Here is a 25,934-nt window from a genome sequence, read left to right as displayed (position 1 = left end):
AAACCCTATGGGCTGGAGCAAACGGGGCTGGAGCAAGAGGGAGAAGGGAAGGGGGAAAAAGACTCTTGGAGTTAGCATCAGCTAACATCAGCGAGCATCAACTGCTTAGAAAAAGCTGCCTAGACCTCCTGACACAGAGAATTCTGCTTTGTTAATATGGACTCAGGTGTGTGTGGGGGGGTCCATATTACAGCACCTATGCATTTGTAAGCTATCTCACACTTTGCACAAGCTACCAGGAAGTCACGACTCAACTTTGTGACCCATTTTCAGTGAGTGATCAGAGGCACGGGGGCAGGGGGGAGGAGGCCATACAGTTGATCTCCTGACCTAGCTTCTTCACTGTGCCTGACAGAGTGTCTTTCATTTGCACGTCAGCAATTCCTAACCTTAAAAACCCCTAGCATTCTACGTATGTACCCGCAAGCCTGTATCTCTTGGGTAATCAGACACTTGAAGTTGGTATAGATGGGAGTACTCTGTGGGCCACTTTCTCAGGTCTGACTGGTTAATCTCACAGCTCTTCAAACCCCGAAAGAGACCGAGTCTGAGGCTTCGTGACGTCACGGACGGTCTCTGACGTACAGTGGTTTGGTATTAGACTTTTGACTTCATGGTAGTGTGAAGGGTACTCATTTGGTCATTCCTTAATCCTTTCAGTACAGCAAGTCAACAAACTATAAGATGCTTGGTATTTTTATTGCTGACTTGGTTTGTATTCGATGATTTTGCTTAGCTGTAGGCTAATGTAGATGCTCCGAGCATTTCCAAGGTAGGCTTTGGCAGAAGGTCAGGCATAATAAATGCATCTTTAAATCTTAAATATTATTATTATTATTTGGTTTGTGTGCATAGGCCACATGGCTTATGTGGAGGTCAGAGGATAATTATGTTGTCTCCCTTTCTATCTTTATGTGGTCTCAGGGATCAAACCCAAGGCTAAATTGAAAAGTAGTGACCACTCCAAGAGCAGATAAGGCTGGGGAGAAAATGAATTACTCACATGTTGCGAGGGAAGGCAGAATGGTCGGCCCTCTCTGAATAGCACCACAAGCATTTTTAAACAGCTAGCTACTCAATGACCACCCGAGCCAGCAGTGGCAGATCCACCTCCGAGAGAGTTAGTCTGCACAAGAGCTAATAGCCCTGAACTGAAACCCGAAAGACTCTTCATTAGGTGGCTGGCTGAGCTTGCTATAGACACAGTTTGTTGGTGTCCCGCTCACCAATGAAAAGGAATAATACTCTGATACCCTGGTCCACTCAGCAGCTTGGATGGATCTCCAGGGAGTCAAAATGAGAGGACAGAGCCAGTCCCCAGACACTAGCTTCTGATGCGGCGCCCTTGAAACCGCCACTTCTTAGAGGCAGAGAATGCATGAGGGTTTCCAGGGGCAGGAAGGGGAGTACTCAAGGGAGGGGAGGGGGTGTGGCTATAAAGGAGCACAGGTGGGGGTGGGTCTCGTGTGCTGGGAGTGTTCTGTGTCTCCTCCATAGCAGTATCGGTATCTTGGATATGATACTGTGCTGTAGTTTGGAAAATGTAGCATGAAAGGGAGGCACTTGGAGGGTACAGGCAATTCCTCTGTGTTTTCTGTTATAAGCCGGTATAAAACTATCTCAAAAGAGAAAGTCTTACTTAAAAGAAGCAAATGATACAAAATAGCCTAGGACAGTCTATGTGGCTTGTACTGGCTGGTTTTGTGTGCCAACACAGCTGGAGCTATCACAGAGAAAGGAGCCTCCCTTTAGGAAATGCCTCCATGAGATCCAGCTGTAAGGCATTTTCTCAATTAGTGATCAAGGGTGGGAGGACCTTTGTGGGTGGTGCCATCCCTGGGTTGGTAGTCTTGGATTCTATAAGAAAGCAGGCTGAGCAAGCCAGGGGAAGCAAGCCAGTAAGTAACATCCGTCCATGGCCTCCGAATCAACTCCGGCCTCCAAGTTCCTGCCCTGTGTGAGTTCCAGTCCTGACTTCCTTGGTGATGAACAGCTGTGTGGAAGTGTAAGCTGAGTAAACCCTTTCCTCCCCCAACTTGCTTCTTGGTCATGATGTTTTGTGCAGGAAAAGAAACCCTGACTAAGTCAGTGGCTGAATACCAGGTGTGTCTTTCAAGGCTGTCTGACTACAGGAGGGTTCATTTGTAGGTGGTTTGAATGGAGCCTGCCAGGCAGCCTTCTGAGGCCTGGGTCAGAAAGGAGACCTCAAGTCCTCGAACTGTGTGTAATTTTGGCTGTGTGGAGGTAGGTGCAGCCAGACTTCTGTGCATGGGCAAGGGGAACTGAGGACACCTGTCCCAGGGCCCCGGCTCCCTGCCTCAGATGGCCAGGACCCCGAGAAGACTGGGAGGACAAGGCAGGACCACCTGGCCAGAGCTTAATTAACAACAGGTCTCTCGGATGAGGACTCAGGTCCTGGCTCTCCTCTGATTGTCACTGTAACTTCTGTGTCACCAGTGAGACGCACTGAGCATGTGGGGTTGTCACACCAATGGGAGAGAGAGGTGCTGAGATCCGTACCCGTGGCTTGGCTCCCTGGGTCTGCATGACCACACCGCTCCTGCCTCATATAGTGAAGGTAACCGCGCATGGGCAGGACCTTCCCTGTCACATTCAGAGTCTCAGGGATACTTGAAGGGGGAGAAACTCCCCAGGAAGGTGGGAGAGAGTAGTCCGGCTCTCTATGCCAGCTGGGCAGGCTGGAACAGGTTCAGGACAGTGGACCACCTCAACCTTTCTCACAGTTTAGGGATGGGGCTTCTCCCTCATTCCTGGGGAGACCCCTGCTAGCTCTCCAGGCAGCTTCCTGCCTCTTCTCAGTAGCCTCTTCTCAGGTCGTTTTGGCAATGTTCTGCCAGTGAAAGAGAACGGAGGGGAGGAATGGGGATTTCCAAGCCTTTTTTTAAAAAATAGAGTCCCCTGATGGCAGTATTGGCCTTGAATTCTCCAGCCTCCACCGCCCAAGTACTGGTATTACAGGCATGTTCTACTATGCCCAGTTTTATGGGGAACTGTATGCATGCTAGGTAAACTACCAATTGAGCCACAACCTCAGCCCAGCCCGCCTTCTGAACACAGCTGTGGGCTTGCGCACACCTAAAGGGGCATGTTGTCACCACAGTCCCCTCCACTACATTCCAAAGAGTTCGCTGTAGCTCCACTCTCCAAGCCCAGCTCTGCTTTCATACCCCAAGCATTTGCTCATGATTTGTTCCTGGCAGAACACTGGACATCATAAATGTCCCAGGTAGATCCCATGCACTCCGATGTCCCACTCACAAGACCCATTCTCCACCCCTCAAACCAGGCACCAGGTCCCTCTCTAGTCTTTGATCTTCAGCACTTTGCTGATGCTGCCCTTTAGTTTAGCTGCCTCTGTACTGTCATGTGTGAAAGTACCCCTGGGCATCCCTGCTAGCTCCTAAGCTGGAACAGGGCACACGGAGCCATTAAAAGCTCAGCACTCAGCTGGCACATATGTGGTAAGACTCTGGTAAGGACTATCTTTATTAGTGCTGAAATTACTCTTGTGTAGGTTTTTCCACTGTGTTCCAAGAGGATCTGGGAAGGTTTGGGCTGACAACTGACCTCCAAAGGAGGTCATGAAAGACACTGTTGTTTCAGCCTTGCTTTCTCAGGTCAGAAGGAGGTTATGTTGGGAGGATGCTCAAAAAGCACTGTGAAAAGGGTCATATGGCAAGGGACCGGGGCTTCCCAACAACAACCAACTCAAGTGACCCAACTCTTGAGTGACTCTTCCAGTCCCCCATCAGACCTTCTATCATGGCATCCCAGGTGACATTTTGACTACACATAGCTGCCTGAGAGTCAGAACCAGAGGCGCTACTGAAGCTTTGACCCATAAAAGATGCAAAACAAAAAGTGCTCACTCTCACCTTAGCCACTCCATTTCAGAGTTTGTTACATGAGGCAGTCAACTGATAGAGGACCACTGTTTGGTTTATAGATGTTATAGGTCTGGGATTTTTATTCTGGCGTTTTTCTGGTAGATGTCAATTCTGTGTGTACATGTCAAGAAGTCCACACGAGAGTGAATTTGTTGGAGAACCGACAACTTGCTCTAATTCCCACAAAGCCATCCTGCAAGTAACTGGGTCCTGAGCCTCAGGGAGGAACAGCCTTGTCCTCTAAGTGAATGCCAAGGTTGGTGGAATGCTGGAGAATGAGTGTTCACAGACAGCCACAGTTTTGTTTACTGAGGACTTAGCTATTAAACTTAGCAATGGTTGGAAATGCATCTCAGATTCCAGAGTATTCCAGAACACAGTTAGTCTTGAAAATACTTATACTGTCTAGGTTTAGGCATTAATTATTGTTCAATTTTTACTTTTTTGTTTTGTTTTGCTTTGTTTTAGTGTTAAGAATTGAACCAGGATCTGGGCCATGCTGAGCAAGTAGTCTACCACTGAGCTATATATTCATATTAATACTGTGTGTAATCAATAGGTAAATATATGATAAAATACATATAAACATCACCCACAATAACTGGAGGTTTATCACTTTTGCATACAGTCTTATTAAATCTTGCCTTGATCTACTTGAAGACTATTGTTTGGCCATACAAATTCGTCGATTCTCAGGGAGAACTCCCTTCTCTGCCTTCTTAGAAGAGCCAGAGCCTGTGACTGGGTGTGGCATTATGTTGAACAGTGTGTTGAGTAGATCTAAGTAGATCCTGGGACACGGGGTGGCTCCCAGGCTGCTGAGCTTGCAGAGCAATGTCTCTTTTGGGATCTAGAATCATGAAGATATGGCTGTGGTTATGTGGCTTTAGAGGCCTCTCTCTCTACCTCTCATGTGTCATTGGATGACCTTGAGAGATCTGGTAACGGACATGACCAGGAAAGGCTTGGGGAGGGGTTGACAGGCTGGTGGCCTTGACACCTCTTGTCCCACCGGCTGCTTCTTACTGTGTTTTGGTTCAGGGTCTTGTTCTATTCCTGGAGGAAGGGCTGGACTCATGGTAGCTCAGGGGTATTTCTCTAGACAGAAGACTAATTTCAGGGTGCAAGCTGGGAGGGGGGCACTGTACTGGGGGGGAGGCGGGCTGTTTCATTGTCTCTTTGGGAAGAAACGCCATGTCTGGGAGCTTCATCCAGGGACCCTGAAGTTCCTTCCCATGCCTTGGCGAGCTAGCAGAGAGCATCCCAGAGGGGAAGCCCCTCCCCTCCCCCACTTTCTCACCCAAGCTTTGCACCCCTCCACCCCGACCCCCACTTTCCTCACCCAAGCCAGGGTGCCGATCAAAGCCAAGAATAACCCAGAGGGAAGACAAACACACGTGCATGCAGATGCCCAGCAGCAAGCAGAGGCTTGATAAGAAGTGTAAGCTTCTAGTGGGAAGGAAATAACACAGTAGATTAGGAATAAAGGACACAGGAGAGAGTGGGAGAAGAGCTCAGGTCTGGAGGAAAAAGGTAATTGGGCATGATTACCATTCTAGAGCACACCAGGCCTGACTTAGCAGGTCCTTGTTCCCTGCCGCAATGGAAGTTTCTAGGATCCAGATGGGCCCAAGTAAATGATACACAACTATCAAATGAGTCTTTACTTTCTCAGAGTCTGCCTCCAAGAGGCCAAAGGCATCCATTCCTGGTAGGCAGCACTGACAGCCACACTAACCCCTGCCATCACTTACCAAGTGTCTGTCACACCTGAGTCATCCATCGCACGGCCAATCCTCTCTCAGCTGCACAACTGTCGAAGGCATGTGTTCTTAGCATCGTTCACAAGGCTCGGATAAAGGAGCAGCCAAGCAGAGGCTGAGAGATGAGCCCAAGGCCACACAGATGGCAAGTGTCTGCATGATCTGAGCCCAGCTGTGTTGCAAGCCAACGCCTTTGCCCTCTGCCATGCAGAAGCCTACCACATCTAGTTTGGGGACAGAGAAATCTGAACTTTTCTCTCTGAAGGATGAGAGTTTCTTAGTCAAGGATGTGATTTGAGGCTACAATGAGGGATGTGTATCACATGACTGGGAGCCACACTTGTAGATAACTAATGGGGTAGGAGGCTCAGAGCCCTGTGAAAGGAGAGGTTCGGACAGAAAAGCATGAGGCCCTATGGGTGCTTGACCAGAGGTCTTTCTAGGAGCAAGGCCTTATCTGAGCAGTGGGGCATAGAGAGGGGGGGGTTATGGGACCCCACAATAACCTACCCCATTTGAATCTGGAAGGTGTTGGATTTCTAGAATTCCCTTCCAAAAATGTGTTTAACCTGGATCCTGCGGGTTCTCAGCCAGCTTGTCCTCAGAGGTACCCAATAGAAGGAGTTCATCTGCTCAGGACTCACAGCAGACAGACTCTGAGACTTCTCCTACACACAGGGGCTGTGTCTCATCCAGTGGTTACAAGGACCCAGGGAGGAATGCCTGCTTTCTGGAACACTGTCGGCCAGTGTGAGCAGGGTGGAATTCAGAAAGTACAACTGTCCTAAACAGAGGTCTTGGGCAGATGAGACAGGCTCAGGAGTCAATCTACCTTCATAGCTTTGTGAAGGCCTCCCTGTTCTTAAGGCACCTTCTCACAAGACCTTCTGAGAAGTCTCTCTGATCACTCCTGGCATGCACCAGACCCCATCACCTATTTCTTGTCTCAGGGACTCCTAATCCAACGAAGCAGGCAGGGCTCAGAAAGGCATGTCCATTCTGCAGATCAGGAAAATAAGGCGCACGGGGGAGCCTGTACCCGGGAGCATAGCAAGTTCATATCCAAGAGACTAGGAGTGTGGTGTGTTAATGCCCAAGGCTGCCTAGCCCCTGTTAGACTGCAATGCCCTTGACTTGTGTAGGACTGCCTGGCTAACAGACGACCTTTGCTGTCATTCCCTTCCTGGGCACGTTGCACACATTGCTATCCTTGATTCGCTAATCTTAGAAACAGGGAATTGAGTATGTAGAAGGTGTAAGGGAACAGGCTGGTCTAGGGCAGCAGGCACACTGTGTTCTTTGCAAGACCTGTTGCTCCTAGGATAACTCAGTATGGTGCAGACTCTGTGTTTTCTATGTCTGTGTCATTCTAAGGACACCGCCAAGCCATGACTGGGTAGATGCTACATGCAGCAGAAATCAGCTCGGTATGGTGTGGGCTAAGGCTCAAGAGCTCCCCACCCCTCGCTGAGGGGCTATTGGCAGGAAATGGCTCTGGTAGGAGAGGAGAGTTGGTTTTCTTTAAGGGTGGCTCCTGGTAGGTTGGCCATGCACCAATGGATTGCCTCACACCTGTGAGTTTTTGTAGGTACAACAGTGGGGGTAGGAGGCTTAAGTTAGTGATAAGTTAGACTTGGTGGATTATAAAAAAAGAAAGAAAGAAAGAAAGAAAGAAAGAAAGAAAGAAAGAAAGAAAGAAAGAAAGAAAAAAAGACGGGAGGGGATGGGAGCTAGAAAGTGATCAGAGAAGAGTTACAAGAAGGAATGGAGGAACTATGATAAATATGTATTGTTATGGATGTAGGAAATTCTCAAAGAACAAAACCACTATATTAAAATCAACTAATAAATCGATCTTAAAGAGATTGGCTCAGAGAAACAAAGTGATATCAGCAATAGATATGGGACAACCCCAGTATTCTGCCTTGGGATCCCAGACATTTGAACACAGCCTTATCTGCCACTCGGGAGGCCTTTGTTTTCAAATTCATTCTGGTCACATTTTCTACGGCTATTGTGAAGCTCCTTTGCTGGGATTTGAGAATCACACAGCTAGAAAACTGCGGAGGGCCACCATTTCCGTATCTGCCGCAGCGGCGGCTGCTGTGGTAGTGAGGCTTGAGAGACAGTTCTGCTACTCTGCTGGCCAACGTGAGTGCCTCCCCCAGTGCTGCTTAGCTCAGCAAACCTGAGCCTCAGCATGGTGTTGCCCTCTGCCAACCCCCTGGGCAGGTGGCCCAGCTAACAGATTTCCTCTACCCCCAACCTGACCGTCTCCAGCTCCCAGCTCCTCCATGCCCGGCCCTGGAGCATGACAGCCACCTGGTGGGATTAGTGGTTGTCGTGGGGGTTGGGGGGAGGTGAGGCAGATGGGTGCTATGCAGGGGCAGGGGCAATGTAGGCTTCCTCCGGAGACCCAGGAATTGGACAGTGGCTGTGCCCTTTGAGTAGGCCTTTACTCTCTGTAGTCTTCAGGCACGGAAGTAGGCGGTGGGCTAGCAGGGAAGGAGGGAGAGGAGTCCTGGCTCAGGCCATTGGTTCTGGGTGTGCCTCAGTCTGGCTTTGGAAGATTCCCCAAGCAGAATGGCTACACCCCTGAGTCCCAGGATGCCCCTAAGCCTTGGATGCCCCAGAGGCTGGGGCCAGACATGTAGGCTGGGAGGCTGGGCAGAGCTACTTCAGCTTCTATTCTGTGCCCCACCTGTTGCAAGCACCCTGGGCAGAGTGCCCACACTGGGTGAAGCCAGCCACACCTGCTCTGCCACCTTGCCAGGACATGCCTAGAGCCCGAAGCCCACAGCGCAGCTGGGCCTGTGCAGCCCCCTGGGCTTCAGAGCCGTCACGCTTCCTTAGAAGCCTTTCCCATTGGATACTGTGAGCCCCCTTTCTCCCTTGCCATGCCAGAGCTATAGTAGAGGCAAGACCCAGGAATTGGGCACTGCTCAGTTCTCCTTCCAAACACAGGCAGGTTTTGCATGAAGGCCTTGGGTTTGCCTCCTGTGAGCGGCACCCAGTGCTCATTTCACGCTCTGCTAACCCCAAAGTTAAGAATTGTTAACTCACATCCACACTTCCTGTGGGTTTCCCAGGGCCTCTTTAGATAGAGGACTTGGACAGAGTACACGGTAAGCTGTGTATGTCCCTGCACTCCTTGCACTTGGGAGGTAGAGGCGAAAGCACCTCAGGTTCCAGGTCCGTTTGTACTGTGAGTTCAAGCCAGTGTGCAATCCTGCCTCAAAGAGAGAGATGGAGGCAGAGATGGAGAGACACACTCGTGGAAGGTCTCACTCACGGAACTCACTGAAGCCGGAGGTCACAAGCCCCGCCCCGGGCTTCGTCCACTGTTTCTAACCGAGCCTTCCATCAGTTCACCCCACCCCCACCAGCACCACCTCTTGCCCTGCCTGCCCATCTACTCCATACCTGTCTTGCCTTTGCAGATCAAGTGTGCCCCACTTCAAACTGGGCTTTTTTGTTACTTCTTCAACCTTGACTGATTACAGGTGGGGGAAGGGTGGAGAGGACGGCCGTTTTCTTTGAAGAAAAACGTGAACATCTATTTCTTTTCATTCTGAACAAAGAACTCATTACTCGTGTTTATTACAGGTGATCGCCCCAGCCAGAGAACTACTTGGGAGGCTTTTAAAACCTTACTACATCTAGAAAATCTAGACCATGAAATAAATCACCAACATCTATAGACAGTTCCAAGTCATCCTGACGGCGTGATGCTGACCCATCCCAGGGTACTTCACTGTCTGTTCTGGCAGGCACATTCAACTGCCCAGATGGATGAGTGGTCCTAGAAGCACCACTCCTGTGTGCCATCTCCATCCCCGCTTCAGGTTCTCAGTGTGGAGGCAGGGGACTGGCCAGAAGGGAAAGATGTGACAAGCGTGTCACAGCCAGAGCTGAGAAAGTCAGAGCATGAGCAAGTGAGGCTGATAGTCCAGGTGCGCCCTCAGTAGAGAGGGTCCTAAGCCCTCTTGGGAAGGGTCCATACTTAAGTATCCCGAATCTGCTCTGCAATAGATTAATGCTGTGACCCTGGACCAGACAAGCCTCTCTTAGAGCTCCTGTGTTTTCTCTGCTAGTCTAGGAGGTCGTGAGGTCTGGTGGTCCTGTGGCATCCTCCAGATAACCTGCCATTTTGTTTACATGGTAAGTCCTTTCATTCCCAAGTCATTACTAGCTCAACTTTGGATGTTGGGGTGATGGTGGTAGTGGGGTGTTTTTTTCTCAATATGAGTTTTCTCTGACTTGATTTTCAGGAACTCTGGCAGGTCACACAGAGCTGTAAGGATGAACACATTTTGGTATATTTAGATGAATGTGGTACACAGCCAAGGTGACATGTCATCTCAGGGGCTCCACCAGTGATATCAAGACGAGCTGTACTTCCTCCTCTGCCTGGAGGAAGGGCAAGGAAGTGCACGTCTTCTTCCCTCCTCACAGTGGCCAAGGGTGTTTGCAGAGCTGGGGGTAGCTGCTTCTTTCAATGGACCAAAGTTTGTTGTGAACAACCCCAGTTGTGTGGGACAGAGGCACAGACAGGGACAACAGCATGCTGATCCCATGCTGACTGCGGGTGTGTGTGGGAGGCAGGGTTTTATTTAGCGTCCCCTCCTCCTTACACTGAATCCAACTGGTGAGCAGGAGGTTCTGGCTTGGTTGCTGGTCATATATTTTACTTGGGGGGGGGGTCTCAGATCATCCTTATCAAAACCCGTTTGCTACTTCCTGCCACCACAGCCATCTTTATTCAAATGGGGAACTGAGGACAAGCTGGGTCTTGACAAGCAGTGGGACTCTGCAGTTCTCATGCAGGTGGCCAGGCTGCCTCTCCAGGCTTGGGCTTTAGGCCCACGGTAGGGGCTCTAACAGGGGACCAGGGCTCTATCAGGAAGCCAGGGCTTGGGACAGGGGAACAGAACATTCTGGAAGGGAGAAAAAAGCACGCACAAAGTGGGACACAGAGGCGGAGCTAGCACTGCACATACGCACATGCGGACAGGAACAGCGAGTGTTAGGCTTGGAAGCAGAAGGCGTATGAGCTCAGGAACATACAGGCCTGGACAGAAGAGTTTGTATAATAACACGCTAGCATAATCTGGGTTGGAAAGTAAGGCAGGGGGATGAGGGGACCCTCCAAACATCTGGGCTCTGTTCAAGAGGCCACACAAGGTTCTGGATAGGAGGGAATGAGGCTGGCACTATACTGCATTTGAGGAAGGGATGGGCCAACAGGCAGGCTGGAGGAGGGAAAGGCAGCCAAACTCTCAGGAGATCCTTCCCGCCCGGGGAAGCTGCTCCCATTACTCACAACCCTTCCTGCCCTTCCCTTGACCCAGACCTCATGCAGGATCTGGTCAGGGAGGGCCCCTTCGGTGGCGACAGCTGTGGGAGGAGGGAGACCAGAATCATGGCCCCAGCCTGCCACAGGTGTGCAATGTCTCGGTTACGCCCCAGCGCTTGGAAAACACTCCAGTCTCCTTGCTATTGTTGTCTCAATTCGGAGAGAGGGGCCACATGTGCGGCAAAGCTGGATGGTCAGGAGATCCAACCCGGCCTGTGTTTTCCAAACCTCAGATTTGTCTCCAAACTTGCATTTTTCTTCTAAGTAAATGCCCTCTACCACGAGAACCGCCTCGTATTTGGCTGGGAAAGAACATACTGGAAGCTTGCAATTTCCAGGCTTAATTGCACAGTTATGTGTAATATCATTATATGGAACTTTTATTGCCCTGAGAAGTCCAAGTATTTCCTCTTCCTATTTATACTCAGGCCCAGTATCTCCTGGGCTGTAATTTCTACCCTTGCCCATTGAGGGCTATTTGGTGCTAGGAACCCTTTCTAAAGAGAGAGCAATAGAATTGTGAGCTGGACACTCAACTGTCTCAAGCAACTCCGGTCACTGAGCATCTCCATTATCACTATCGAGGGACTGATCTGGAGGGCGTCTAAGATGTGGGATGTTCTATAAAACATCCAACTCTTGCTCATTCAGCAGGGAAAGCTAACCCATAGCAAAATAGCACAGACCAATAGGAGGCAATAAGGAACTGAGGTAGGCTGGGCCTGCAATCAGGAACACAAAAGCTGACAAAAGTCACATGGGACAGTCTAGGCTCCCTCTGTCACGGTCAGGGAGATGCAAGACAGTATATGGCAAGGTTAGTGCTCAGCTGAACGATGCCTGATGCCAGTCTTCTTTCCGCCGATATTTGCCGGTAGCCACAGAGGTCCAGCAACAAGGAGAGCTACTAGCATAGAGAATCCACCCGAAATGCATACTTCCCTACTCCCCACCACTGCTAACCCATTTTCTCTAGGCACGGAATTTCCCCTAGCCCACCCTACTCAAGGAAACCTGCCAGATCCAGTCCATCCATGAACTAGAGTGAGCACAGAGTTTCTTTCCTCTTACCTGGGGCAGCTGCGTCCCTCTGATGTCTCCAAATCAGAAATGTTGAAGAAAAAAAAATTTACAAGATCACAAAGTTAGAACCGAGGTGGCAAACCAATACTTGCAGAGGTAACTGGGTACTTTCCTAGGTTGATAGCAGGCAGGCACACGAATGCATTAGACATCTCCAGTCCCTTGGCACCAGAACCAGAAACCAATACTCGGGTCAAAAGAATAATGCAGGGTCCATAGCAAGAAAGTTCCAAATGCAACTGGGGCACTTTGAAAAGCTTTGCTTAGTTAATAGAACGGTGTATCCTATTCTCAGATAGCAAATTCATCCTAAATCGTTTCTTAAGTGCAATACGATCCTAACAAAGATATTAATGATTTCTACAGATGTCAGGTAAGCTTTTCTTAAAAATGAACTTTCTAAAGTTCATATAGGAATATAAGCATTTAAGATAAGAGAAGAAGATTTTGAAACAGATGTTTGATAGGAAAAGGGATACTAGACTGTCACAGAGCAGTCACCAGGGAGGAAAGTATGGGAACGGGGTGGGGGGGGCACTGGGAAAGCACATATTAATGTGGGTTCATATATGTAAGAATAAAACACGCTGCAAAGACGGAACTCCAAATTGTGCTCTAACATGGATTCACAGAGAAGGATAGGAAAAACAAACACAAATACCCTTCGCATGTGGGGGAAGTCCTCGGCGCCACTCAGTATCAAAAGAGCAGAAGCAAATGCTCGGGGCTGTAGAGACGGCAGCTCAGTGGTTATGAGCACTTGTAGGGGACCTGGGATTCTGTTCCCAGCATCTTGTCTGGCCATTTACAACTGCCTGTCATTCCAGCTCCAAGGATCTGATGGCCTCCTCTGGGCTTTTGGGGGTACCTGTACACCTGCAGTACACACAGACACATGCATAGACACACACAAAGGCAGACAGACACACCCGCAGACACAGACACACAGACAAATACAGACAGACAGACAGACACACACACACACACACACAAACACACACTTGGATTTTTCACCAACTACAAAGCATGGTGCTCAGCCCATGGCTCACACTCCCGTGTTCAGCAAGAGAAAGATGCTCACACGCAGGTGATGGCTTGTGAAGAGACGGCTTCTTCTGAATGCTAGTGGTGTTTGAGTGGGGTTGGAGGGCTGTCAGTAAGGGGACAAAAGGCAAATCCATGGCCCTACACATGCTGTTTAGTAGTATTTGGGTTTTAAAGCCATTACTATCAAAGTTGTTGAGGAATCTGGACTCTCCTTTCACAAGCTGGTAGGTCATCTTTGGAGGTTTGCTTTGGGTTTTATCTTTGCAGCATTTGATCGCTGTTGGTTCATTCTGTCTTGGTTGGTTTTGTCTGTTTTTCTGTTGCTAATTCCAGTGAATGACCTGGATATCTGCAGATACCAGAGGAGATATCTGTGGTAAGACCCAGCTCTGGCCATGAGCATATCCTGTTGGATACAACCTAACAGAATATTATCCCAGAGCCTGTCTACTCCCCAAGCAACAGCCACGCATGGATAGGTTGGCCATGCAGATCTGGGTTCCCCTAGCACAGGATTCCAGGCTCAGGAGGGTACTCTTTGGTCATGCATTTATTACATAGCTATTAAGGACAACGATGACAGAGGAGCCACGAGGCGGTTTTAACATCATCTGATCTTCAGGGTCCCGGGAGGGCTTGGCTCCTGAGGATGTTGCAATAATGACCACCTTGGTGGCTTCCAGTGACCTCCCTGTGGCATATGACACACACACACACACACACACACACGCACTGTGGCATATGACTGCTCACTCATGATCTTTGATTCACAGAGTGGCTACTGAGCTCTAAGGTTGAACTGGCTGTCCTAGATGATATCCCTTCTCTACTGTTTCCCGGGAGTTTCTTCAAGGCATTCTATTATCTCAGTTCTGAATCTAGCTTCGACGCTATCTCTGTGTTTCTTTAAAGTAGGCCTCTGAGCTGCCCTCCAAACACACCAGATCCATTTTGCCCTTCATACCCGTTTCTTAGATTCACTTACACCTTTTAATCTCTCACCTATCCTTTTAAAAAAAGATCTACATTGTTATGTATATGAATGTTTGCCTCCATGTACGTATTAGCACCATATGTGTGCAGTACCCACAGAGGCCAGAAGAGGGCATCAGATCCCCTGGAGCGGGAGTTACTGATGGCTGTGAGCCACCATGGGGATGCTGGGGACTGAACCTCTGTCCTCTGTGGAAAAAGCAACAAGTGCTCTGAACCACTGAGGCTCCAGCCTCTCACTCCCCTCTCGTCCTCCCCGTCTTAGCAAGATTCAGTGTGAGTCAGTCACCCTCCCTTCTTCCTTGACTGTCCTCTCTAACCCAGGTGACTCTGTGTCAGGGCCGCTAGCCTCTCTGGTGACCAGTGATTTTTAACTCCCGATATTCCTGCTTTGTGTGGGTTCCTCCCACAGTACATCTGGAATGGGCTGTATGTCCTTGGAGAGGTGAAGGAGGGAGACTTCCGTGGCTAGCTCATATGAGAACTCCCACTTCTATCCGGCTGCTTTTTCCCCTTGGAACTCTTTGTTGAGGAGCCTGTGACCAGGCCCAGTGATTGTCTAACAATCCATGGCATCAGAAATCTGGGGTTTTCTACTATCCACAAACGTCGACTGGACAGCTACACAAATGTCTGGGTTCTCGTGACAACCTGTCCTTCTGTCCCAACAAGCGCTGTAGATGACCGGAGCCTCCGTCTCTAGATTGCAGCCTTACCAGAGTCCCAAGCCAGAGCTCCGTGACTGAGCCGCTCCTGAACTCCTGACTATCAATATTTCCTGTTGTTTCAGACAGCTAAAGCTTTTGTTACACTGCAAAAGGCTAGGCAAGGGATTAAAAGGTGTAAGTGGATCTAAGTCACAGGCGTACAGGGAAAGATGGATCTGGTGTGTTTGGAGGGCAGCTCAGAGGCCTACTTTAAGGACACCAGATGATAACAACATACACTAGTTAACTCAGCTCTGGGAGTTAAGATGTCTGTTTCCTTTCTTGCCCGTTTACTATCTCATCTATCCTTTGGTATGTTTACTCTCGCCTCTTTAACAGGACAGTAAAGATGTCTGTGCTTCCTGTATATTCTATGTCCCATCATGCTTACTGGGAGCTGGGGACATTCTTACTGACCTTCCAGCTTCCTGTGTGTGAAGAGAAGGTGATTGAGTTCTCAAGAGCCTGCACACACACTTTCTTGTCCTGTGCCCTCTGGGCATTGCTATGGCACGAGTGAGGCTGCTAAATGTCCCCGTGCTGGGACCTTGATCTCCAGTGTGGTGACACTGAACTGGTGTAACCTATGGGATGGGGCCTAAAGCAAGGTGATTAGGTTAGGTTACCTGGGATGCGATTCCCTGAAGGAGTTAATGTAGATCTTGGGGGACCCCAGCTTATTCCTATGAAAGTGGGTTATTCCAAAAACAAAAAAAAATGTGCCTGTTCCATAAGTTTCTCTGATTACCTGTCTCATCATGACTATGCCCTACTCTGATGCCATATTGTGGCATTGTCTGATATGGTCAGAGGGACTGACCAGAGCTAACCAAATGCTAGCACTATGCTCTTGAAGCTCCAGGACTGTGAACTAACTAAAACCTCTTCTCTATAATGTACCCAGACTCAGGTATTTTATTACAGCCACAGAAAATTGACCACAGCAGTATGTGAACAATGTGTTGTGTTTGTTTACATATAGGACACCTACAAACTCACACCTAAGACACGAGACTCACTATCACACCCAAACACGCCCATGTGAGAAGTTCCAAATATTCTCACATGTCGGGAGGAAGGGGGAGGAGGGCCTGGAGAGGGCTGCTATTATATCCAGTGCTTTCCATGATTTATTTACCCACTCCACACCCTTTCCAAAAATATTTCCTTTAAAACCAGAATGACAAGCCCCCTTTCAGATGGTCAGTTCTAAATAGATGGTATGCTTAACCCCACACAACAATTTAGGAACTTAAGAATAATTAAAAAAAAAAAAAAAAGCTAGGCGTGGGGCTGTGGCAGCTTCTGGAAGGGCCCTGGCCCAGCATCCCCTGGAGCCACCTGGCCCATCCCTAGACACACCTCTGAGCCCAGGCCTTCTCCCTAAAGACAAAACACAAGAGGACATGACCCTTCCTGCTTGGTCTCTGGCCCATTTGTAAGCCTGTGGGAGATATTTCTAGGCTGACGAACCCGGGGAGGGAAGCGGGGTGGTAAGGGGAGGAAGGAGAGCTGTGCTGTACGAAGCCCTCTGGACAGCTCAGGGCCAGCTCTGGCCCGGTGGGTGGAGGTGACCAAAGATGCAATTAGTATGGAGCCCATCCTCTCCCACAAGACCATTTTGTCCCAGGGAAATAAAGCACCGGCTTATCCGCCCTCTGATTTGGGTTGGATGAGATGAATTTTTAGCTTTTGCTGGGGAGTCTTTGCCAGTGGGGAAGGCACCAGGGAGAGGGAGGGTGTCAGGGCTAAGCAAACACACTCCAGTTCTTCAAAGCAAGGGCAGAGAGAGTGCGCTGTGCAGGCGCATGCACACAGCCGGGGGCGGGACGTCCATTCTTACACATGCCCACATGGCTCCCCCCCCTGTCCATTCTCGCGCATGCGCACGGCTGGGGACAGCCATTCTCACTTCCATCAACCATGTTCTTTTTGACTTGTCCCTCACTCCTTACCTCCTGGCTCCCAGCGCATCCCGTGCTCAGCCTGCCCACCTGTTTGCTTGCCTCCTATTGGTTTGATTGATAGTAAAACCAGTCTCCACCACTTTAACATTGCTCATTCCGTCCTGTCGTTCAAAATATAGTCACCACCGCCACCTATGCCTAACCCTTGCTCACTCCTTAAGACTTGCTCATGTCTCGCCTCTGCCAGGAAGCCTCCCTGAACTAGGTGTCTGTTCTTCAGCTTCCTTCCTTTTATCAAAAGCATGGGGCACAGAGGAGAAGAGCATTAAAAGAAAATTATTGTTTCTCCGTGCCTGCCTCAAGACCGGGCATAGGCTGCTCCAGTAGCTACCAGTGTCTGTGGACTGAGATGCTGAGCACATTGGGTTGTTCTCCTTGAAGTACTCAGCCTCACCTCTGCTGTAGTGAAGAGGCAAGGGCTTGGGAGGATGAGGAATGGAGAGATGGTTAGGGTGGCATAGGTTTTGCCATTCCAAGTAGGCAACAGACACCAACACACATCATCCATCTGCTTACCTGTGGCAAAGAGAGTGGCATGCTAAACCAGATCATGTATTAAATGTGGACTAACTCTCTGCAGGAAAAAAAGAAAAAGAAAAAAGAAAACCAAACAAACAAAATTCTAATTCTCCCGATTAAACACTTTGTAAATCAGATTTCTTTGCAGCCTTTGAGACCCAACAATGCTTCAATACGGTGATAATTCCATGGTGGCCACTGTGGAACATTCCACTCGGTTCCTTAGCACAGTCTTCCCTTTATCCTGGGGGATAGGAGCCCAGACCTACCCAGAATGCCAGGACTGTGGGAGGCACGCCTACACTCAGCTTCTCCTATATGCATGGACCTGTTCTAGAAGTTCAGCTTCAAAGTTAGTCAAGCAATAGATGAGCAACAGCAATACAAGAGAGTAATTATAACAATACGTTGTAATAAAGGTTATTGAATATGTTTGAATTATTCATTTCTGGATATTTCTATTTAATATTTCAGAACAGTGGCTGACCCTGGGTAACTACGGCTGTAGAAGAGAAAATGTGAGCATGAGCACAATTGCAGTTTGAGTTGTGAGTGAGCCCCTCAGAGGGGGCTGGACGCCATGGGAAGGCACGGAAGGATAGTCTTTTGAGGACCTACTATGTGCCAGGTAGTGATCTGGCTCTTTTATGTTTATTGTCTCAGTCCTCATGTAAATACTATGGGATGACGTTGCAAGGGCTGAGTGGCTGAAGCAGGTCAGGGCCTGAGCTGTTCCAGCAGCTCCCCTGAGCAGCAGTGGTTTATGAGGACTCAGGAGACTAAAAACATCGGAAGGTGGCCTGGCTGTATCAGTACTGGATGGAACCTTTCATGGCTGAAGATATAGAGGCTCGGAGAACAAGAGACATTTGCCTGGTCAAAGTAGAAAGTTCTCCACTGAGGCCAGAGTGTGGGTGATGGCCTGGAGGCCATACTGTTTACCCTGGGGCCTCACTGTCCACTCTACTCGATTGGGGAAGTATGTCCAGCCAACAAGAGGTGGAAGAAACTGGGGTCTCTGCCTTCCAGTGCCCCAGAAAGGGCTCTAAAAACACCACCTTCACCTTTTAGCAACCTTCTCTCCTTGCTTGTCAAACCCAGAGGTGAGATCAAGGCTCCACATCCCCAGGATTCTCCTGGCTCACACTTCGAATGCCTCCTGTTCTACAGATCTCCTCCATTCAGGGCAAGCTGTGAGAGTTGGTCACCCAAGATGATTTCTACCTTCTTGTTTGTACCACCCACCTTCTTGGCCTTTAAAGGTGACACGGTTCCGTGAAACACAGCAGGGGTTTTTGAAGCCCACACCCTTGGATCACCGCCTGCTCCACTGGATGCCAAAGAATTCCTGTCCACTGCATTGCTCAACCCTGGCACCTTTCCACCTTAGCTGTGAGGGGACAGTCCCCTGCCTGCCTCCAAGAGGTCCAAGAAGGCAGAAGGTAGGAAGACAGAATGATGAAAATGGGAAGAAGAAAGAGGAGGTGAATGAAACTAAGGTATGGAGAAGGGGGGTGAACAGAGGCAGAGATAAGGAGAGAAAGCCAGAGTGACAGCATGGACAGTACACAGATGCTGAGGCCTGGGCCGGGTGGGTCCAAAGGTGCTCTCTGCGGCTGTGGGGCTACCCGACTCAGTATTATCATTTTGACTTTCTGGAGCTTACGAAGTTGAGGGTGAGGACCTTCACAGCAGCAATCCTGAGGGACTCTTGTGTACCTCTGAGAAAGTCCCTGGTCTCTAGTATGTGGCACGATGTTAAGTGTTCCTTAATAAGGACGGTGACACTTGTGATACTGATCTTTGGCAATCCAGTCCCCTGAAGTAGGTCTTTCCGAGTCACTGTCAACATAAGGTTGGGTAATTATCTTGGAAATTTGAGCAACGTAGCCAGGAAGATGAGAAGGTGGCCCGATCCCTTGGGAAGGAGAATCAGGGCTGGCTTCATCCATACGTAGGTGGTACTGGATGAGGTAACTGGAGGGCGGCTTTCTGAGCTCCAACCAACCCAACCTTCTAGCAGTCTGACTTGAGGCTACCCAGCCTGCCTTGTGGCCACTGGGAATTCCCACCAGGAGAGATCTGAATAGAACACCCAATATTCAGGTTAGTCTAGGATCCGGGTTGATCCCAGAGTCAAACGTGAGAGTTCATTAGATCAATGTCTCCTTAGAGACACAGAAATCTTTGGACCTGGGCCCACCAGGCATGTCATTAGCTACTTGTGGGGTCAGAGAGCAAAGCTAGACCAGAGTCATGACAGCTCCCTCTGGACGGGGGAGTGGAGGAGGGCAGAGTGGCCCTGACATCTAGCACTTCTGCTTTATGGAAAATGACAGGGACCAGATGTCTCAGGGTTTTGCTGCTGAGAACAGACACCATGACCAAGGCAAGTCTTATAAGAACAGCATTTAATTGGGGCTGGCTTACAGGTTCAGAGGTTCAGTCCATAATCATCAAGGTGGGAGCATGGCAGCATGCAGGCATGGTGCAGGAGGAGCTGAGAGTTCTACATCTTCATCTGAAGGCTGCTATCAGAATACTGACTTCCAGGCACCTAGGGTAAGGGTCTTCATCTCATGCCCACAGTGACATGTCTACTTCAACAAGGCCACACCTCCTCATAGTGCCTCTCCCTGGGCCAAGCACATACACCAGCCTAGCACCGAGTGGCGCAGACCCAGTGAGATTCTCCCGACGTGGTCTTCCTACCCAAGTACTAGGCATGCCTTTCAGGTTGGAAGGGGCCTTAATGTGATAGCTTTAATGGTGGGAAGTAGTACTTAGCCTCCCACTGAGGGACAGGCTTCTCCTACTTTCAATTCCCACAGAGAACTCAAGCTCATCCCGGGGCCCAGCCAACTGTACATGGACACCAGGGCTATGAATCTTTAGCAACATCCAGAGCCGTATTACAGCCTTCATTGGCTGCTATGAACAGAATGAACACCCAAATTTCAGATCCCTGTCTGAAAAACATGCCCTGCCCCAAAGCAAGCCCTCCGTAAGGGGCCCACCTAACCCTGTTTAACTCTCCATATCCTGGTCTTCCACTTGGCATTTGTTTGGTTCAAGATTTTTGTGGTTGTTATTTGCTTGTTTTGTTTTTTTATGAGACAGGGCCTCATGTAGCTCTTTGGGTTTTAACCTGTAGTGGAGGACAGCCTTGAACTCTTAACTATTCTGCTACCCCACCCCCCACCCAGCTCAAGGTCCCAGATGGGCACCATCAGGTCCTAGTGTGGTCGCTCTGCCTCTGCTTACACCTGCCACAGCAGGGGTGACTCACACAGCTTGAAGAATACTGGCATGAAGCTGTGCCTTCCAAACTTTTCCAGTCCTGACACTCATAGGTAATGACCTTTTGATGGCCTACACAGGAGTCTGAGAGTTCTCAGGAGATGCTGGGAAACTCGGCTGACAAGAATGAGGAGGGTGGGGGTGGGGGTGGGGTATGGGAGGGTGGAGATGTCTGCCACTGCCTGGGAAGCTCAGAAATGGACAGTTTGAGAGGCAGAAACCTGTGAGCCTGACCTCATCCTAAGGCCACACAGGTAGCCTGAGGCCTTCTCGGCTATACAGTATGGTCTCCCTCCGTGGCTCCCAGGAAAGTGACCTCCAGTTAAGGGCATGTTTGGTATCAGAGATAGGGAGAGAGCAGGACAGAACCTCTCCCGGTCAACTCCCTTTCCTGGGGTTATCTCAGGGTAAGGCACTGTCTGCTATACCCTCTGTCCATGAGCCCATAGCCCTCTTCCTGTTTGAGACCTCTTGCCTCCAGCCTCTGTCATTGGTTCTCTACCTACTAGCTAGGTACCATCTTCTGACTGGCACCCATGTCACACATCCCTAGAGGATTTATAACTCCTCCCACAGGACATCCCTGGGACCTATGCTCCACCTTCCCCGGTTTGTGAACCTGCCTCTAAAGGCCAGCATCTTCCCATAGCCCATCTCATCCTGTCTCTTTGGATCAGTCTCTGGCCAATAGCACATCACATGCAGACACTGTACTGATGGGATGCCTTGGGGAACAAAGGTGATGTGTTCCAAACAAGACCAATAACCATACTGGGCTTTGATTTAAAGAGGAAACTGACTTCACACATCATATTTAATGCAGAGCAAGAGATGAGTGTGTGTGTGTGCACCATATATGTAGATTATGGCATTAAGTGTGTGAACCAAAGCATAAATGGAGCAGCTACGAATTTATCAGTGCCAGTAGGACTCAGATATTGATCCAGGGAGTTGGCAACAATAGAGAGGCCTCAAGTTCTTCATTCTACCCTTCTTCATTCTACCCAGACACAGAGTCAATTCATAGTCTCCTCCTGTTCCTAAGAGGGGAAACAGCAATGATACAGCATGGCATCTGGATGTCACAGGGCTGAAGAAGAGTCATCCTTCAGCCATATGTGGGACAGGAGGAGCGGCCACTGAGAGTTAAAGGTCAAGCTTAAAACCTAGGTCAGTTCTCTGCCAAGATGTGTGACTTGGAAAGAATGGCCTCCTGAGTCACAGGCTCCTTCTGTGTGTGAAGGGCTTAGGTTTTACCTTGAACGCCCATTCACAGTGGCAGGACTGGCTACGGGCCAACAGATGGGGCTGCTCCTCCTTCTACCTGTGTGTCAAAGGCTGTAATGGTCGGTTTTCTGTATAACTCAGCACCCAGGTATTCGGTCCAGTACAGACAGATGTTGCTGGGAAGTGTTTTCGTTTGTTTTTGTTTTTGTTTTTGTTTTTTATATAAAGATGAGAGTACCCTTTAGATTTAGCAATGGAGTAAGCCTGAAGAGCCAGACGGACCTTCAGACACCTATGGAGACCTGTTTTCTTTCTTTTCTTTACCAAGAAGCAAAAAAAATACACACAGGAAAAAAAAAATGCGTCTTCAACAAATTCCTCTGGTCAAGCTAGGCCAAAATGAAGACAGAACATGTCTATCGCCCTGTACAGAACTCAACTCCAAATGGATTGATCATCTCAACTCAAGACGAGATGCTCGGAGTCCTACAGAAGAGAAAGTAGATAATAGATTTTGACTTCATAGACACAGGTAAGGACTTGCTGAATAGAATTTCAGTAACACAGGCACCAAAGCCTAACAATAAATGGGACCTCACAAAGCTAAATAGTCTGTAAAGCAAAAATCACCATCATTTGGACAAAGAATGGGGAATTAAAAAAAAAAACCTTCACTGATTATACATCTGACAGAGTGTTAGGATATATAAAGAAGCAAACAAACAAACAAACAAACAAACTCCAGAACATATAGAAAACAACCCAATTGAAAAGAAGAATTCCAAACAAAACAGAGCTCTCAGGAGACAAGCACTACCTGAGGAACATTTAACAAAATGACCAACATTGACTATCAGGGAAATATAAATGAAAACTACTTTGAGATTTCATCTTGCGCCAATCAGAATGACCAAGATAAATAAAACAAATGGCAGAACATGCTGGCCAGGATGTAGGGAAAGGGGAAACCTCCATCATTGGTGGGAGTGCACACTGGTACAGCCACTACGGAAATCAGTGTGGCATTTCCACAGGAAGATGGGAGTCCGTCTAAGTCAAGACCAGCTCTACCATGCTTGGATACAGCTGAAGGACTCTACATCCTCCTACAGGGACCTCTACTCATAACAGCCAGACACTGGAAGCAGCATGGCTGTCTGCCAACTGATGGATCATGAAAATGTGGTCCATTTACACTGGGGAATATTACTAAACTGTTAAGAGAAACACAATTACAAAGTTTGCAGGTAAATGAATGGAGCTCCAAACAACCATCCCGAGTGAGGTAATCCAGACGCAGAAGGACAAACGTCGCATTTCTCTCATATGTAGGCTAGACCGTTGAAGCTTTAGGTGCCTGTGTTTCGTTTAGAATATCCTCAGAGGTTAGACATGGGGCCCGTGCAGTTCTGTTGTCTGACTAAATCTGTGCCCACACTGCTCCATTGTCAGCAGGCTCGGCCTTATCCAGGTGTCTCTGTGGGTGGCACCCCTCGGGCCTTGCCCAACTCTCCCCTGCCTCCATCAGGAAATGCCCTTCCCTTCCTTGTTGCCTTGCCCCATAGAGCCGGGGGCCAGGGCTGCTGCTGTTCTTGGCTCTGTTCTTTCCTCTACTGGTTCTCATCGCTACAGCAGCAGGATACCATCAGCTCTAGAGCTCTCCCCATAGCAGTACCCAAGACCCACCACCTTCTTGCTCTCTTCTCCAGACTGAGAACAGCCTGTAGATGGGGCATACGGCCAGAAGCCGTGAGGACTCCCCGCCTGCCTGCGGCCAACGGAAGTGCTAGAAAGCCAGCTGTTGAATGGTACCATCTTCTGTTGGGGACCAGGCTCTGTGCCACACACATCATTTCTACCAGAGTACAAGGTGCAAGGCTCCCATTGCAGGGAGAGTGGAGTCCTAGGGAAAGCTCTGGCCTGCTCTGGACATGAGCAGGATCTAGGGGTACCACTGCCAGGGGCACAGGTCAGAGGGCCCTGCTGCACAGCAGGACTAGAGTTAACAGTGCTATTCTGTGTTTGCCAAAACAGCGAGAAGAGATGGTTTCCAGTGTTTCCCCATAAAAGTGATGAATGTTGACGATGGACATTCTAAATATCAGATATGATCATTCCCTAGGGTGTGCATGACACTGTATCCCATAAATATGCACAATCATATGTGGAAATAAAAATGAAATAAAACTTTAAACGGGGGTGGGGGAGAGACCCTGCCCCTCCCCCTCTCAGCTATAAGTTCATCCCAAGTTTGCAATGAGAATTTAAATTTAACGTTTTAATGGGAAGTTATATAAAGCCAACAAATGCTCCTGCTCTTCTATAGCTTTAGCTCACGCTTGTTAATATGTTTGAATAAACCCTTTCTCTTGAAACAACAACAATAACAACAACAACAACAACAACAAAAAAGCCTGTATCTGAGTGGCTAGAAAAGACCAAGAGAATAACTTTCAGCATCCACAACAGAAACCAGGAATGGAGGGCAGAGCTACCCAAGGCCCTCACCGGCCCTCTGTGCATGCGCTTCGGATGACGCCTGAGTGTCCTGGAATCACGAGGCTACTCCACAGGCAAGGCATCAGAGGCTCATGGAGCAGACATAACTTACCCAAGGTGTCAGTGCCTCTATGGAGTAGAGAGAGGACCCCAGATAACTTCAAGGGACATCAGAGTCATATCACAGAGGCAGAGAGGGTCACACCTTTCCAGTCCCTAAGCACATGCCCCGTGTGCCAGGCATCGCCAGGCTTGCAGCCCTGAGCAATCCACAATGAATATACAGTGTGGCTAGTCAGGGTGGGTGGGGTCAGGTTGCTGGTCCAGGATCAGAGGCAGCAGGGGGAAGAGGAGGAGGAAGCTTGCCCCATCCTTGTGGGTCTGAGCCAAGGGCACAGCTGGAAAGAGCTGGGCCCATCGGCATGGGGGCCTGGGACAAGACTGAAGAGGGGAAGAGAGAGTTTACTCTCTGTGGGGAGTATGTGGTAGAGGTATTTTTAGGATGGGCTGTTCTTCCTATTACCCTAAAACCCCTCCTTGTGGGGAAGAGAGAGGAGATGGTGCAGGATGATTTTGGGGGGTCAGCTGGCACACCCTGCAGAGGAGGAAGTGGCTCCAGGCATTGTCCTTGGACTAGGGCCCTGGGTATTTGACCCAGGCCAAGCTCCCACCAGCCACTTCCCTTTTGGGACCGGAGCCTACTGCCACCCCCCTACCCCCTGCCACATCCCTACTCTCCCTTCAGAATGACCTGAAAGGAAGGTTTATAGAGGAAAAGGAATGAACAGGATCCTATTTAACAGCACACACTGGGCGGAGGAACTTCCTGACAGGAACCGGTGTGGAAACCAGGCCCGGCTTGGCCACGGAAAACTGGTTTGGCTCAGGACTGGCCAGAGTGGACAGGGGAGCTCGGGCAACTGCACGTCGCAATTAAACCGGCCTCGTCCAAGTCCACTTTCCTTCTTGCACCCCCGAAGCAGGCAGACACTATAATAATCTGTATACCACAGGGCGAGAAAAGGTACCATTTCTCTTCAACCCAGGGAAGGGGAAATCACCCTTACTGAGGTCACAGAGACATCGACGGGCAGCAAATGGAGAGCAGATGCAGGCGGTTGAGCAGGCCAGGGAGCAGAGCGGCTGCCACCAGGCGCCCAGCCTGAGTCACCCGGGCGGGGAGGGCAGGCGGTGGTGGGCAGGGCTGGCTATCTTTATTCTCCTGCTTGGGTGTGGGTTACATGAAACAATGCAAACAGAAGCGTCCTCGGGGCTGGGACAGGCACAGGGTTGGGACTGGCACGGGGCCGGGCAGGTACTGACAGGATCTTGGCAGTCTGTTCTTAAGACCCAAGAATTACAACAGGCCCCGAATCCAAAGGAGAGAAGGTCTTTTCCTCCCCTGCCCTGCTTCCCTGCCCCCCCCCCCNNGACTCCCGCCCCCACCCCCACCCCCGGGTAGATTGTCCTGTGCTAAGCCTGGCTGCAGCGGCTGTCCAGGCTTCCAGTCCTGTTCCCCACCACCTTCCTCTAAAAGCCAGGTTGGCCAGTGGCTGGCAGAAAAG

At 49.5% G+C, this 25,934-nt stretch overlaps 1 protein-coding gene across 2 annotated transcripts in view; it reads right to left on the bottom strand.

Moving 5' to 3' along the window:
• The window catches only part of Zbtb7c (zinc finger and BTB domain containing 7C), a 322,701-nt gene that overhangs the window by 11,586 nt on the left and 285,181 nt on the right, over positions 1-25,934 (bottom strand). The gene's annotated exons all lie outside the window — the stretch shown is intronic.

Source organism: Mus pahari, chromosome 15 (assembly GCF_900095145.1).
Source record: "Mus pahari chromosome 15, PAHARI_EIJ_v1.1, whole genome shotgun sequence".
Taxonomy (NCBI): Eukaryota; Metazoa; Chordata; class Mammalia; order Rodentia; family Muridae; genus Mus; species Mus pahari.
This window is presented reverse-complemented; position numbering and strand designations above follow the sequence as displayed.